Source organism: Nanorana parkeri, unplaced genomic scaffold (assembly GCF_000935625.1).
Source record: "Nanorana parkeri isolate BGI_ZX_2015 unplaced genomic scaffold, ASM93562v1 scaffold1778, whole genome shotgun sequence".
In the NCBI taxonomy this organism is placed as follows: Eukaryota; Metazoa; Chordata; class Amphibia; order Anura; family Dicroglossidae; genus Nanorana; species Nanorana parkeri.
Genome location: NW_017308046.1, coordinates 84,211 through 101,212, shown reverse-complemented (window position 1 = coordinate 101,212; position 17,002 = coordinate 84,211). Strand labels below are relative to the sequence as shown.

At 43.0% G+C, this 17,002-nt stretch overlaps 1 protein-coding gene across 1 annotated transcript in view; it reads left to right on the top strand.

Moving 5' to 3' along the window:
* LOC108799652 (adhesion G protein-coupled receptor L3-like) overlaps window positions 1-17,002 on the top strand; it is a gene marked incomplete at its 3' end in the record, with an annotated part of 189,610 nt that overhangs the window by 89,492 nt on the left and 83,116 nt on the right. The window lies entirely within an intron of this gene.

The window sequence follows — 17,002 nt, the reverse complement described above, 5'->3', positions numbered from 1 at the left end:
TGCGTATATAATTGGTTTGCTGCTGAGGAGGTATTACATACAATATGAGTTTCATTTTACCAAGATGCCTTCTAAAACTCTAAGTGGTTGAAGGGATGCAGATCCTTTACTCATTAAAGCATTGAAACTCTAAGGAGCTTTTATAATATAACATGTATTTATAACAAGTCTAGTAAACTTAATAAATAATCAACAGATAGATACACAAAATACATAAAATGAGGGTACCCTATCCAAGCAACTGAAACACTGGAAATGTATCTTCACAGTTGGCTCAACAACTTTCAAACTTTTTTTTCACAAAGCCTAGTGCCTTATGAAAAAAAACTCACAAAACTCCACTATCAAAAATTTTGAGGTCTGTTACAAAATGTTACATATTCAAGGTAACCTTTCTACCATCCATTTTCAAATCTATTATTTTAGTTAGCTGCCTCATTTCCCTCGGCTTATATTCGGGTCAATACTTTTTCCCAGTTTTTTGTGGTAAAATTAGGTACCTCGGCTTATATTCGGGACGGCTTATACTCGAGTATATATACGGTAATATTATTAACAATATAACACATAAGTTCCCATCTCTTTCCCTGTGGCTGGCTAAGAATACAATTGTTCCAAGTGTATATGTCACCACATTTTTTTTTATTTAATAGATTTTCAGATACAACAAAGAAATGCCTACATATTGAGACTGAAGATGGTAAAGGTCTTGTTTAGTGGTCTGCATTTCCCCGTCTATATCCTCCACACGTTAAGTCAAGTGTTGAAAATCATTGTGTAGAACCTGTATTTCTGCTTTGCATGTGTCCCAAACTTCTTAAATTAGAAGACGAATATCTCGTTTTGTCGGGATATGTTTAACCACTTGCTGCCCGGAGCAATTTCTTACATTTGCACACACATGATAAAATAAGAATTTATGTCTAGAAAACAGCTTCAGACCCCAAAACAATGATATATTTTCTGAAAGCAGATGCCCTGTAGAATAAAAAGATGATAGTTGCAATTTTTTATGTTGCACGGTATTTGCAAAAATGTTTATCAAACACTATTTTTAGAATAAAATACACTAAAATTTAATTTAGTGCACAGAAACAGAATATAATGCCAAATCTTTTGGTACAATATAAGAGACGGGGTCACACCTGGTAAATAGATACCAAATATGTCAAGCCTTAAAATTGCATGCGTCCGTGAAACCGCAAAAAAACTACAATAACTAAAATTTCCCACAGGCAGCGCTTTAAACTCTTTTACCGCTCATCAGTTTAGTGTTACTAGTGATTGATGGGCCTAGAATTATTGCTCACACTCTGGCGCTCGTGACAATATGTAACGTGTGGCACAATTTTTTGTTTTTGCACATAGGCGCATCAGACGTGCGATTTCATTGTATGTGCGGGCGGAGGACTTAAAAACTTTTTTTTTGCATTTTTATTTTGTTACTTTAATTTTTACAATTTTTATTTTTTACACTCAGCTTTATTGCTATTGCATAGGGGGCTAACAATCTCCCTATGTAATAGCAAATATAATGTGACGGGTCCCCTTTATGGAGACATGAACTTTTTTTGTTTTTTAAAAATTCTTTTTCATGTGTGACTTTAATTTTTTTTTGCAACTTTAATTTTTTTTTCCTATTTTTTTTCCACTTAACGTTATTGTCATCACATAGGGGGGCTAACAAACCCTCTATGTGATAGCAAAAAGGATGTGACAGGTCCTCTTTATGGAGACATCAAGGGTCTCCAAGACCCCTAATGTCACCTAGGGGCCCCAAAAAAGCTGAGGAAGCAGAGATATGCTTCATTAGCTTCTTCTTCTGGCTCTAGGAGCCAGAGAATGTGCCCAGTGACACCGGAAGTGATGTAATGCACATCACTTCCGGGTCCAGTGATCTAGCCATGGATTTCTCCTCTGATCTGTCAAGAGAGACCCTCCACGCCAGTCCCGGGCTCACATGACGGCAGCACCGGCGGCACCGGGGGACACACGGCGCCGCACCATACAAGCGATACAGTGCCTGTATAGGCGCCGGATTGCTTGTATTTAAACAGCAATCGTCTGCTGTTTAAAACAGTACCAAGAAAACGGCTGCAGCAACATCCGTGTTCTTGGTATAGCCACTTCCAGCAGAGGATGCACATTTACGTGAACTCGCTGGAAGTGGTTAATGCATTCCCGCCAAGAAGCGTACTCTTCCTCCTCCGCTTCAGAAGAGGATAGCAAACGGTCATCCAATGCAGATTTGCTTTTGAGGTGTCTGCAAAGGACCAGGGATCTCTGTATCCGTATCTACAGAAATCATAGTAGATTCAGACAAAGAAGAGGACACCAGTGGAATTGCAGAAGTTTGGGTGCGACAAGCGCTCGAGTACCGGGATCTAGAGGTGCATTGTGGCCTAGACTTTTCCCCTGGAGGGAGAAAAGTTTGTGGAGAAAAGTCCCCATCCTGAAGACCGGTGGACATGTCACCTCCCCGACCTTTCTGAGTGGCAGGAGAAGTTGGGGGAGTTAGCGAGACACACAGAGGGGTGAGAGTGGCGTTATGTGGTAAGCTGAATGAGGACCATGCTGAGGTGCCGCCACGTGTAGGCCAGTCACTCGCCTGTCCGTCCTGACCCGGATCTGTCACAGATGACTGGGGAGGGAAAGTCAGAGCTCAGCATGCATCCGAAGCAGGTAAGTAGACGGAGCAGGAGGATGGGGAACTCGAAGGGGAGTCTCTCTGTGCAGAGTCTGAAGACAAGTGCGAATAAGATGTAGTGGGCCGCGGGTCTGTGTCTGAGGTCGGCACCATCTTGCCTCGTGGAGCTCCATCTGTTCGATCGGGGTGTTCAAAGTATTATTTGATTGAAGAGGGAGCTTGCGACTTATGAGCCGAAGAAGAAAATCGAGATGCACTTTGAGGCTTGTTTCTTCCCATGTTAGAGTGGGATAAAGATTGGCAGGGAAGTCAGCAGGGTGGCGAAAGGTCGGGTCAGTGACTGTCGTGGGTAAGGATAAAGAGCAACGCGTTTCGAGAAATGACACCTCTTTCTCAAGCTCAAAAAGGATCGAGGACCTCCTGACTTCCCTGCCGGCTCCCTTCCATTGCTGTTATTACGGCTCCGGCACACCCCTAAGCAACCTCTCGGGCACACTGCTAAGCACCGGTCCACTCCTAGACTGAGCCGCACCATCGACAGCTGCGGCCACAGCAGCACAGCCAGACTCCTTTCTTGTACGCTGCTCAAATCCCTCATTGTTGTGTCAGGAAGACAGACCATATCCTCGTTCCGTCACCTGCCTCCTGTCCACCTTCCTCCTCTCCCCTTCTCTCTCCCCCTTGGGACGAGCAGCGCCAGGCAACACATCAGCCGCCATTCAACATACATTCTGGACATCCTGATCCTCCTCATAGACCGGTTCACATCTGGTTCCCCGACCCACATAAGTAAGTACATTATACATATATATTGATTGTTCCTGTCACCTTCCCTGATATGTTCGATCCAGGTAGTTAGCTGACCTAGTTTTGCGCCCTCTTGTTTCTCTCTTTTGTTTTTCACATTTACAGGTACTCCTCCTGGTTCTCAGGGCTGCATGCTATCTAGGGCCACAAAATACACCTCTCCAGGTCCAATCCGAGAGCGCTGTCCGTACTATTTGTATTTTTTTTTCCAAAAGTAATACCCTCTCCTTTGTCATCCAAGCACTTTTTCAGTGAGTAGTAACCTAATTTTTCCCATTTATCAAAACATTTTATGAATTAATCATGATATAAACCTTGGGTTCCCCCTAAAAGGCAGTTCAAACTTACACTCTAAATATTTCCAAAAGAACTTCCAAAACTTTAGAGTATCTCTAAAAAAAAAAGGCAATCCAAAATATTCCAGGGGCATTTGTTTTTGTTTTTAGTGCAAAAAAAATGCCCAAGAAAACCTCTCAACTAACTGGTGCTTCAACTCCAAGTCAATAAAACTATTATTTTAAGAGATAGACTAAAGCAGTTCTCATCAACACGGCCATATTATAGAATGTAATAAGTGGGAGCCCCCATCCAATCTGTCTTTTAATTTAATACTGATACATTTATTCTATTATTTTTTTCCTCTCCATGAGAAATGTCTAATCCCGTTATTCAATCTCAATAAATCCTTGGATTAGGAGAGGCAAAGATTGAAACAAGTACATCGGTCTTTGCAAGATTTTAGATTTGATCAAATCACTCACCCACTAAGCAATAAAGAGAGCTCTTCCAGTTCCTTTAAAAGTTTGCACACCAAGTCTATAACAGGAGCATAGTTAATGTAGTATATCTCATCCCAGTTACTAGCAAAATATAATCCCAAATACAGAAACCTCTGGTTATATTCTCTAGTAGGAGGAATAGGCTCTAAGGAGCTAATAACAAAGGCAGATCTTCTCTGAGAAAGGACTTAATTAGACAAAGGACACTTTTTTTTAAAGAACGGGGAAGGTAAGATTTTGCACTAAAGCTTAATAAAACGCCTTGCAAGGTTTAGTTCTCAACACCTGACTAACACATTTTGTGTGTGTGAATATGTGGTATTTATTTGGTATGCTCTAACAAGCCCCTTCTCTGACACTACAGACAGGAGGTGAGAGGTAATACTGATTAATAATGCATGGATTCTATACATTGCCCCATTATAGGGGTATACCATTATTCATAAGACATTAAATACACCAGAAAAATTAAACAAAAGATTATGGAACGTTCATAAAGATATGTTTTCACAAATTAAACAATTTTTTAACAAATCATATTAAAACCATAAAAAGGCTGGTGCCTATTATAATTAATATAGCTATGGATACCACCACATAAACACCATCATTTATATAGATTATATAGAAGTATCAATATAATCATACTATAGCAGGTTTTCAATATTCATCAATGATGGGGCTAAAGTGAAATCTCAACATGTGTTATGAACCAAGGTTCTACTTCTTCTGAAGAATGCGGAAGAAATAAATAAATAGAGCTTAATGTAACTCCACAGTCAATATAATAAAAGCATCAATACCCTTTATGTTTGTGAAACTGAAACTTTCCAGGAGGGTGACCACAGAGAATAGAAGTCACAATTTGCTGTAACTCAGATGGAATCTATATTGGAAGGAGGGTATGTAATGAGCTCTGATACAACTTGCACATAGTCTCCCCTTATTCAGTGGTGGTCCTCAAAGATATGTTTTTAGGCATATGCAAACTCCGTATTCAAAGGAATAGGTCTTATTGGGTACCAAATGATCAGCTCTTTCCATCAGCCCTGTTCAGTAATCCAGAGGGGTCACCAATATCCGTACTACTTCAAAAATCAAGGACCAATGATAGAGTATTTCCATTGAATGCAGTCACAGTAAAAATGGATAAGGATCTTGTCCTATTTACCTGTTATCACAGCTCGCAGTCTGGTTTCCAGTTTAGTATAGTGCCCCATTTGCCCCAGTCAGGATTTCCACAGAAGTGTCTTAACTAGACCCTTAATGTATTTCCTGGGTACAGCAGATGGAGATTGGAAACAGACCATCTGGAATTTCGCAAAATACTGTGGGGCCAGCCAGAGGAGGACTTGGAACAGGTGCAAGCGGTAAGTTAACATGGGTATCTGTTTGTAGAAGTGATCACGTGCCTTGTAGCTGCCAGAATCAATTGTACACTTTACAGGCAAGTCACTTATTTAAACTGAAATATTTGCATCCATAACCTCCTTTTAACTTTTTCATTTATATGACACATTCCATATATCATTGGCAACATATGACCGCTATGATGTATGATATACCTCTTTGGCAGTCAATGGGTAAATGACTTCAAATATCTGATGGTGGTTTGAAAAAAAATACCTCTCAAGAGACAAAAAAGTTTCGGAGTTTGGGTTCACTAGAATGATTACAATATTTCTATTCTCATTGTGCATTTGCTATGAGTTTCATTTAGTGGTTGGTGCAATCCATCATGATCAACAGATCTGCTGGTTAAGTACTTTGGCTTTGCTTATGAAAGCTACAGATTGATAGGAAACACATAGGACGAATAAGAGAGTCTGGGAAAACAAGTTTCAGTGCTAGAGTTTAAGGAATGTAGAGGTAATTGGCACAAGGGAGAGTAGCAAAGAACATAGATGGCGGATGCATCAGAACGGTAACTGATGTCATAGCAAAGTAAGCCTGCATTGTAATGTAGCACAGTGAAATAAACAAATTATTAGGGTGCTAACAGTGCAACAATTTAGCAACATACAAGGTGCAGACAAGACAGTGAAACACAAAATGCAAGCTAATAAGGGAACAAGATACTAAAGGTAAGGTAGTAAACCAGTGAGATAATAGGTGTATGGTAAAAAGGTTCTGAGATGAGCAAGGTAGAAAGGTAACTGTGGTACAAGGCAAAAGCTTGAATTGTAGATTCAAGATCAAGCATTTGTTAGTCTGCATCAGCACTAATAGGAGGATACTATTAAATACCTTCAGGCATAGTAAAGGCAAAAGGGTTGGGAAGGCGGCATAGAGAGGAGAAAGATTGAGGTATGTACAGAGGCACACCAGAGCAAGGTGGAGACACAGGCAAAGAGATGGAGAAGCTACCAGATACCAGGTAACTGATGTCACAACAAAGTAAGCCTGCATGGTTTAAGAGATGGAGAAGCTACCAGATAAAAACCAGGAAAGATGTGCATAGAAGGTTTTGTACAAGTGATTAAGGATCAAAACCTGATCTTGACAAACTTCTATCTATATGTGCATACTTCAAAAGTCTGTATAATATTGTTCAGTTGATTAATGCAGGCATTCTACTGCTATCCAATCACTTTAGCCTCATGTAACAAATGTATTGAATTTAAATTGAAAGTGGCAGTGGTGTCTACTTTACAACACACACAGGGACCATGAGGAAAAAAAGTAGCCCCCCTAACGAAGGAAGGACAGTGTCAGCACCAATTCACAGATGATTTGAGGATCAACAGCTAAGTGATGCACAAATAGGCTACATTTGTTTTAAATAGTTAAGGTACTTGAATGTATTTTTAAGATTGAATTCCATAGTTTAGTGTCACTTTCAATGCTGTAATAGCACTAATAGTACCACTCTTTACTGACCTTTTTGTCATTCTGGATTGAGAGGTCACACTATCAGAGGTGATCACATTAGCAAATTTTATTTTTATTAGCAAATTGATGTCATACCCATGAGGAAAATCGCCCTGCAGCGGGGCAGTGCCTTTTTTATGACCACAATATGACTTTATAAGTCCAAATGTAAAATGCTCCTTCCTGTGAGAACTTTAATTAACCATTGCAGCAGAGGGGGGCATGGCTGGGATGTGAGCGGGCATGTCTCTCAACGGCTCTCCTCATCTGTTTGTTAATCCTGCTTTCCAGTCTGCCCGATGGTTGGCAGGGGTACGGTGCTTGTGGGGCTAACTCCTGATGACTTCTAAATGGAAATCGGAGCATTACCAGCCGAGCAATAGGAATCATTGCTCTGCTTCTGCCTGTCACGTACCTGTCTGATCAGCTCCTGTTCGGTGTTTGAACCTGGGTCTCTGGCGCAGAAGTGCACAGACTTAGCCATTCAGCCACTGGAAGGACTTGGTTTCTGCTGCAGGTTGTTTGTATTCAGCACCTCTCCTTATGGACACTTTGGCTCCACTTGCCAACCAGCTGTAGAAGATCTGCAATTATCTCAGGCTACCAGACACTTCCTGTGCTCTGAGTTTGTTGATTTGGGTTAGGTTCCCGTGTGAGCTACCTCTGTGTCGTGTGCTGGATTTAGAGTTGAATCAGGTTTATTGAAATACACAGGAAGTATAAACAGCATGTGTATAAAAACTTTAGGCGCTGGTCCAGTAACAAGTGTAGACATGCACTGAGATTAAAGTATTATCGAACAAACAGTGCGCATTTGAAATGATCTGAGTAAGGTACATAAAAATAAACACAACAGGACTGTATCCCGTAACTCCGTTATGAGGTAACGTGTGTATTCCGTGGGATACAGAAGGCAGTTTAGTTATGACCAAACAGAGAAAAGCATGGGCATTCCATGCACGAAGTTCAATAACTGATCTAAATGCGTGTGTATACAAAAGTATCCAAGAAAGAGAGGAGAGAGATCCAAAGAATCAGAAAAAAAGGGAGGAAAAAACGAAAGGCAGTAGAAAAGGTAAAGAGAAAGGGGGAAGGGTAGAAGGGCACCCTGGGAGGATATTGACAAGATATTGAGATTGATATGGGTATCATAGCAGCTAGGTAGCCAGGCATATCATGTAATGAGCAGTCGGAGGCCAGACAAATTACAAGAACGCAAGGAGCGCAGTAGAGGCCGAAAAATGCAGCCACAGCCCCCACTGGGTCGTGAATTTGGAAAGGCTATCTGTATCGGAGGCAAGCAGTTCTTCCATCCGCATAATGTCGTTGACATAACTGACCCAGAGGGATAGTGGGGGAGTGACAGCCTTTTTCCACAAAATCGGGATTACTTGGCGGGCTGCAGCCAGAAAATGTTTAAGCAGAATAGATTTCTGTGCTTTTCTAGAACCTGGTAGGAGTGACAAAAGGGCAATTTCAGGTGAAGGGATCTCCATAAATGTGATTATATATGTCAAATATTTTCTGCCAATAGGAGGCTATCATAGGGCAATCCCATCATATATGTAAATAAGTGCCACTTACCGCCTTGCATCTCCAACATGTATCTGAGGAATTAGGAAAGATTCGGCGAACAGAGACTGGATCTTTATACCATCTAGTCACAATTTTATAATTTTTTTCCTGAGCATAAGAGGAGACAGAAGCTTTATGGGTGAAATAGTAAACAGTATCCCAGTACGCATCCGTCAACTCTCTTGCAAGATCATTACTCCAATGAGTTTGGAAAGCAAGTGTTGGTAACTGTAAGTCCTCCCTCAACATCCCATAGAGCACAGATAGTGTATGGGGTCTCGGTTCCTAAGAAGCAATCATGTGTTCAAATTGGGTCAAGGGTCTCTGAATTTGCCTCGAGTCAGATACGTCTTTACAGAAGCTGGATAGTTGCAATCCAAGAGCCAATGAGCCGGAATAGCAGAGGAGTCACGCTCACTGGGCACATAATGTCCATTAGATGGAGCAATGAAGTCTCTAGCCATTGGCCAATCCCTTCTAACATCACCTCCAATAGAAGTGATCGCAATACTCACGGGTAGATCAGGGTTATCAAATAAGGGGGTCAACGGACTAGGTATAGTAGACAGCTTATGTTTGTCTCGTAGAGTGCGCCAGACTCGCAGCGTAGCAAGTGTAAGAGGGGAGGGCAGGGATGGGACCCCCGCAGCAAGGGAAGATGCCCAGGGAAGAACTCTAAGGTCAAGCGGGTAAAGATCCTGTTCGATCAATAGGGATGATTTGGCACGTGCATCAGTGGAGGGAATGCGGGGATAGGAGAGTTGCGCTATGATGAAGTTCAAAGTCAGGCTGGCCCACGCCTCCCCTACTTTTGTGTCTCCATAGGGTTCTGAAGCGGACACAAGAATAGCCCAGGTGTCAGATGAATCAGATCGCAAGTGTTCTAAGTGTCTTAAAAAAACGCCCAGGAGGCAGGACGGGAACAGTTTGAAAAATATATAGTAATTTAGGGAGTAAGTGCATCTTTAGCGTATCAAGTTTACCGAACCAGGACATATTACAGGACCGGTATGAATCGAGATAATCCCGTAGGGAGCTGAGGAAAGGGGTATAGTTCAAAGCAAAAAGGGCCGATAAGTCAGAGGGGATAGAGGTCCCCAAATACGTGATGTATTTTTCTCGCCATCGGAAGGCAAAGTTGTGTTTCAGAAGTGCCAAAGAGGAGGGGGACAGTCAGATTAAGAGCCATAGATTTGGACATGATGACTTTGAAGTTACTAAACAGGCCAAATATTCTAAATTCCTGTATTAACGCAGGAATACTAATGTGGCTGTGTGATATATAGGAGCAAGTCATCTGCATACAATGACATTTTATGATGGAACAAGGGCGTTAGGATGCCCTTGATGTCAGGGTTGGATCGAATAGCTTGCGCCAGATGTTCCATCACAATCACATATAGGAGGGGCGAAAGGGGGCATCGATATGGAAAAAGGTTGAGAAAGCGAACCATTTACCATAATTCGAGCCGTCGGGGACGAGTAAAGGGACATAATCTTGGAGACGATGTTAGGGCCTATTTGGAGCAAAGAGAGATGTAGAAAGTGCCAGTCAACCCTATCAAAGGCTTTTTCAGCGTCTATAGACAGAAGGCAGGAAGGAGTTTTAGACTTTTGAACATGAGAGATTAAGTGGAACGTCTTAGTAGTATTGTCCCTGGCTTCGCGGCCAGGAACAGACCCCACCTGTTTAGCGTTAATGATGGAGGGCAGGGAAGAAGAGAGACAAGAACTTTAGAGAATAATTTGAGGTCAACGTTAAGGAGCGAAATCGGTTGAAAGTGCGAGTTAGTATAGGAGCAAGAAGATCAGCAAATGTCTTAAAAAATCGTGGAGAATATCCATCTGGACCTGGACATTTTCCAGGTTTGAGAGAGCGAATGGCCAGATCAATTTCCTCTGAAGAGAAAGGAGAGTCCATGGCATGTATCGTGGAAGAGTCCAAAGAGGGGAGAGCAGTGCAGTCAATATAAGCCACTTTTGATTCTACTGGGTCGCTAAGTGAGGGTGAAGGAAGTTAGGCAGGGAGATTATAGAGCGTTGAGTAATAGTGATGGAACTCGTCAGTTATGCCAGTGGTGGTATGAACCCTGGCAGAATGACGGGTTGAGAGGAAAGGAATAAATGTACCCGGGATCTAGGATGTAGGGTCCTGGCGAGATGGCGTCCACATTTATTAGCGGATTCATAACGCATTTTACAGGCTTTATCCCTGGCAATACGAGACTGAGCGTCTAACATGGAAAGCAATTCCCGGCGAGCATTGGAGAGTTTTACAAATGTAGAGGGGAGAGAGTCGGCTATGTGCAGGTTCTCCAAAGTAGCTATAGAGGTTAGTAATTCTGTGATGCGCAAAGAACGCGCTTTTTTAAGCCTAGAGCCATGCTTAATACAGACAACGCAAATAACACACTTCAGGGCAGCCCACTGAGTTAATGGATGGGTGGAGTCAGAGGCATGATTCAAGACAAAATCACTTATGGTGCATCGATATCATCGCGACAGACTGAGTCCTGAAGTAGAGTATCATTAAGGCGCCAGGAAAAGGGCGTCCGACTATGAAAGGGGCCACCTGCGGTGAAAAAGATGGGGGCGTAATCCGACCAGAGACACAGATCTATAGTAGGAGCTCTCTAAGAGGGATTCGGAGACAAAGAAGTAATCCAGTCTACTGAACGAGTTATGTGTCGGTGAGAAATAGGTGTAATCTTTCTCTGAAGGGTGCAGGACACGCCATACATCTATCAGTCTAAGTTGATGTATTAAGTGTTTAAATTTGGAATGGGATGAAGGGGTTAAAGAGGACTTATCAGAAGAGGAGTCCAGACTGGGAACCAATGGCACGTTGAAGTCTCCGCCCAGGATCAGGTTGGTGTGTCCGAAACTCTCCTGGTCAGAGGTGAGAGATGCAAGGAAGTTCAGCTGGTTCTGTTTGGGAAAATAAACATTAGCCAAAGTATACACTGTGTCACAAAGCTTAATTTTCAGGAAGAGGTACCTGCCTCTAGGGTCAGATTTCTGATGCAAGATCTCAGGATGAAGGGATTTGGGTAGAGCTATAGCCACTCTTTTGGATTTTGAAGAGGGGTTGATACTATGAAACCAAGTGGAAAAGTATTTGGTTGGCCAGTTAGAGACAGCGTCACTTCTGAAAAGCGTTTCCTGTACTAACAGAACGCCAACTTTGCGTTTGTGAAAATGGTAAAACACCTGGCTGCGTTTTTGGGGTGTGTTAAAACCTCTAACATTTAGTGAGGCACACGACATGTGAGGTGTAGTCGTCATGGTGGCTCAAACAGAGGGTCTTGGATTTGAGTAAGCCTCCCAGCGTCAGAGAGAGAAAAGAAGAACAGACAAGAGAAGAGAAAGCGAGGAAGAGATAAAAAAGGAGAGAGCAGAGGAAGAGAAGAACCAAATAGACACAGGTAAGGGCTCCATCTATTGGAGAAAAAAGAGAAATGCAATAATGCATACATCTAATAAATCTAACAGTATGAATGCGGTCAGTGAAACACTCACTGATGACCTACAGGTGAAACTGGAATAATTAGAATATCGTGCAAAAGTAATTGCAGTAAGTGCTGCAAAAGGGGCCCAAACCAAGTACTGAGTACATATGCATGCTTGTACTTATCAGAGGTCCGATATTGTTCTATGTACAATCCTTGTTTTATTGATTTCATGTAATAATCTACTTTTTTGAGGTTGTGGATTTGGGGTTCTTGGGGTTTTCATGAGCTGTAAGCCATAATCATCACAAATCACGGCTTGAATTATCTTGCTTTGCATGTAATGAGTCTATCTCATATATTAGTTTCACCTTTTAAGTTGCATTAGTGAAATAAATGAACTTTGCACGATATTCTAATTATTCGAGTTTCACCTGTAAGTGGGGGTAACGTGGAAGACACATATGGCCTCTCCCGCTATAGGGCAAGAACATTCAAATTCAAAAGGTCAAATGTTACAACTTCTAGAGTAGAATATTACAATAATAAACGAAAATACAACAGTGTAATGCAGGTTATGCAAAGTAGTATAAGGGTGACCATAAACAAGAGTATGAACAGCAGCAGCGTATAAGGGGGGAGAAAAAAAAAAGGGGGAAAGGTTAATAACTTGAAACCACATCGCAGCATCTTCGAATCATAAAGAGGCAACGACAATCAGCTTGTAGAACAGGAGCTCTTCAGGGTGTAACATAGAGGTAGAAGTTGTGTGGCCGGGATGAGACAAATGAGTCAGTCTGGAGGAATAACACCAGGGGGTGTCCATCCACGTGTGCACCAAGGGCAGGTGAAGGCCAACCAATGAGAGCGTTCAGGGCCTTCTGTAAGGGTAGTTCAGGTGTTTGGAGAGGCAAAGGCGGAAGCCCGACCAGAAGATTTTTTGGAGACCTTCTGCCACGGAGACGGAGTGATGAAGCCAGGGAGGGTCGGTTTCAGAGGCCAGTCGGGTAAAGCCACCTGCGGAAGTTCCAGTTTACCTAAGAAGGTCAGAAGGTCCCCCAGCGAGCGGAACACAGCCATCTTACCCTCATGAGAGACGATCAATTGAAAGGGAAACCCCCAGCGGTATTTGATGTTGCGGCGGCATAATTCCTCCAGCAGGGGTTTCAGAGCTCTGCGTAGGGTAAGCGTGTGGCCAGAGAGATCAGGCAGTAAGGAGACCTGGTGATCATTAAATAAAATGGCACCCTGGGTGCGGGCAGCACGCATTATCTCTTCTTTAATTTTGAAGAAGTGTACACAGCAAATTACATCTCTAGGATCAGCGTGGTCTGGGCGTCTGATGCCCAGTGTCCGGTGGATTCTGTCTAGCTCCACAGGAGTATCCTTAGGTTTATTTAGAAGTTGGTTAAAGATCACAATTGCAGCAGATTCAAGATCCTTGGATTCGATTGACTCATGAAGGCCGCAGATTCGTATATTGTTGCGGCGGTTTCTGTTTTCCTGGTCATCCTGATTCTAGATGAATTTATGTATTAGCACAGTGTGTTCCTGCAGTGTAGTATCGTGAAGCGTCACACGGGCGTGCAGATCAGATGTGGTCTGTTCAATATCTTCCAATCTAGCACTTGAATCCTTTTTTAATGTGACCATTTCTTGTTTATATGTGTGCTCAAGTCGCTGAAAACAGGATTCAGTGTCCTGTTTAGTAGGCATAGCCTTAATGTAAGATTCCATAGCCCAGCCCTCTTGTGAATTAAGAGAGGCTTGGGATATACTCCTTGACCCTGTGGACAGAGCCCTTGCATCAGTAGGGGAAGGGGAGTGCTGCGGCAGGCTCACCTGCTCTTGCCGAGCATCATCAGAGCTGGCTGGCGATCGTCCCGTCGGCGCCATCTTGGATCCTCGTGGTGCATCAGGCCCAGAGGCTGAAGAGGAAGAACGGACGAAAAAGTGATCTATGTATCACACCACATTGGCTTTGTGGTGTGAGAGTCTCTGCTGTTGCTGCAGTTAATAGCCCTGTATAGCGGGAGACGGTCCGAGACACGTCTCACTCCGCCATGCGCCAAGCCGTGCCCCCCCTCGTGTGCTGGATTTACACATTGACCCTTGCCTGTTTCCTGACTATTCTTCTGCCTGCCGATTTTGTACCTTGCTGCCCGATCGTGTCAAGACCTCTGCCCGCCTCCCGACTACTCTTCTGGATCCCAACTTTGTACCTTGCTGCCAGACTGTTGCCGACCCTGCTTGCCTGACCATGTCTTCGCCTTATCCTCAGCCTAAGATCCACTTCGGACTCAGCCTACTACAGGTGCGTTTCACTGTCATGTGGAACGGCGCCATCTTGGCTGCACGCTCTGCCTCTCTCATGTCTGCTGCTACACAGACTGCCGTGTGGTGGGATATGGAACCTGAACCCAGCTCTCAGGACCTCTTCCAGACACATGCATCACAGGATTCTACAGATGCTATCCTAGATGCCATAGAGGCTAGTAATACTACCCTGATGTCTAAGATCGATAACCTGGCCATTGAATGTGTTCTCATATGGCAGGACCTGGATAAGATTCGGGGTCGCATTACCACTGTGGAGTCTGGTTTGGGGACTCTGGAAGATACTCGAACTCTCCAGAGCCTGCAACGCTCGGTAAAGTTGCTGACCGCACGGTCGGAGGATGCCAAAAACATTGCGTTGCAACAATGTTCGTGTAGTGGGCTTACCTGATGGGGTGGAGGGCCCAGATCTGGCTTCTTTCGCTAAGCTTTTCTTCAAGGATCTCCTGGATCTGCAGTTGGAGTTGGTAGAACTCCTGCTTAGAGATGATAATTTGTGTAAGCCTTTATCGACCATCTATAATTTGCTCTCTTTCTGGGAAATAACATTAGTGGAGGGGTGCCGGTGGGCTTGGCAAATCGACTGTCCTACTCTAGACTCGGAGGACATGGAGAAAATGTGGGGTAGCCCTTTGGCCATTTTGATATCTGCTCAAGATCAGATGATTCAGTCCAAAATTGTTAATTGTGCGTATTTCACGCCTGCCAGGCTTACTGCCATGAGTTCCTCCGTGTCCTCTAGGTGCTGGAGATACCCATATGAACCTGCCAGCCTTCTTCACGTTGTCTGGACTTGTTCTGTGATACAGGACTACTTGAAGGATTTTGTGAAGGTAGTCTCCTCGGTGTCCGGTATCCCTATTCCTATGGACCTAGCGGTCTACATTTTGGGCCTTGTTGACGGTTTAGCTCCTTCTATAGGATCCAGAACACTCCTGACCTTTTTGTTATTTTATGCTATGAAAAACCTGTGGCACCCACGTTGGCAGCTTGGAAATTGTTGTTTAATGTCTCCTTACCTTTTTATAAAGCTACCTATGCCAGTAGAGGTAGAATTAGCAATTTTAAGAAAGTTTGGTCATTGTGGCTGGACTTTTTTCACACGGTCTCTGAGTAACAGTCCCTTACATACAAGAGCCTGTTACTAGCCTTCCTGAGTTTACGTTTGAGCACTTTCCTGTGATATGTGCCTTCTACTACTCACCTATCTGGGCTCTATGCCCTTCCAGGGGTAGGTGATCTCTCTCCATTGGTATGCCTATATGGGGGGGTCGTTTTGGTAATGCCATCCTGTGTGGGAGACTGTTAAGGTGGGGCGTATTAGTGTTTTATGCTGCTCTTGTGAAAGTCTGGGGGTTGGGGGGGCTATGATCGTAATATGTGTTATTTTGTATTGTATTGTACTTATGTCTTATGTTATGTATTGTATGCTTCTTTATGGTATTGCGTTGTTGTTGTGGCACTGTGTTGGTGCTATTACCTTGTTTTTTGTTGTTTGTTATAATGTAAAAATTTAGTAAAAATAATTTACATTAAAAAAAAACCCATTGCAGCAGACGACTTGGAATATACAACTGTGTGTTCCTAGGTTTTGTACCTGCTGTTATTAAAAAAAAAAGTTATTGTCAAGTTAACTGACACATGCCATAACTGCTAACCTTGATCTGGGCATTTAAAAAAGCAGAAACATTTTTAATTTATACAGATTCCCTAAATGTTCTTAATTTTAAGATTTGAAATTGTACATTTGTTAACATGACATGTTACATAAGTAAATAGGATGCATTTGTGATCAGTGAAAACATGCCATGTACATTGTTAGTAAGTGGGAAGAGTACTTTGTTACATTGGGAATCAGTGGGAAGAATGCCCCCCGCCCTGTTCTTAACAGCTAAAAAGAGCATTGATGTCAGTAGTTACTTACCTGGCAGATGAAACAAGAAATCATACAATATCCATGCCGTTTGCTTTGTCAAGTGAGGATGAGGCTGGAACAGGCACTTTCAGGGAGGAGATCATTCTGCCCATTACTCAGGAAACTCCAAGCAAACTCTGTAGTATTCCTAAGGTTCCAAGGGACCCTGGTTAAGAAAGGCTAGTTTATATATTGTCTATTCTCCTGTTCCCACTTCACAGCAATTTGAAAAACCTTTTGTTATTAATCTTCATATAGGTAAGAGGGTGTTAGGAAAAAGGTGGTGAAATGTGGTGAAATGTTTTTCCTATAGGAGTTCAGGATGTTTCCAGATTTTTACAGAAACATTCTGAGGTCTACCCCTGGTAGTGGTTGTGGGTAGAAAAAGACTTCAGTCTGAGGAGTTCATTTGGCAGTTCTCTATTTTGTCTACTGAGGAGAGAGTGAGTGTGCAGTGCCTGCCATACTGATACCAGCCCTCATGCCTTTCAGCATGGAGAAGGGTCACCAAAAAAGAGGAATCCCTAATTCATTGGTGCCAGATGCTTACAGGTATTGGGCCCTTTTTAATCACCTAGTGCCCTGGAAGGGGTGCCATCAGTGGCGACTCTAGGAACAATAT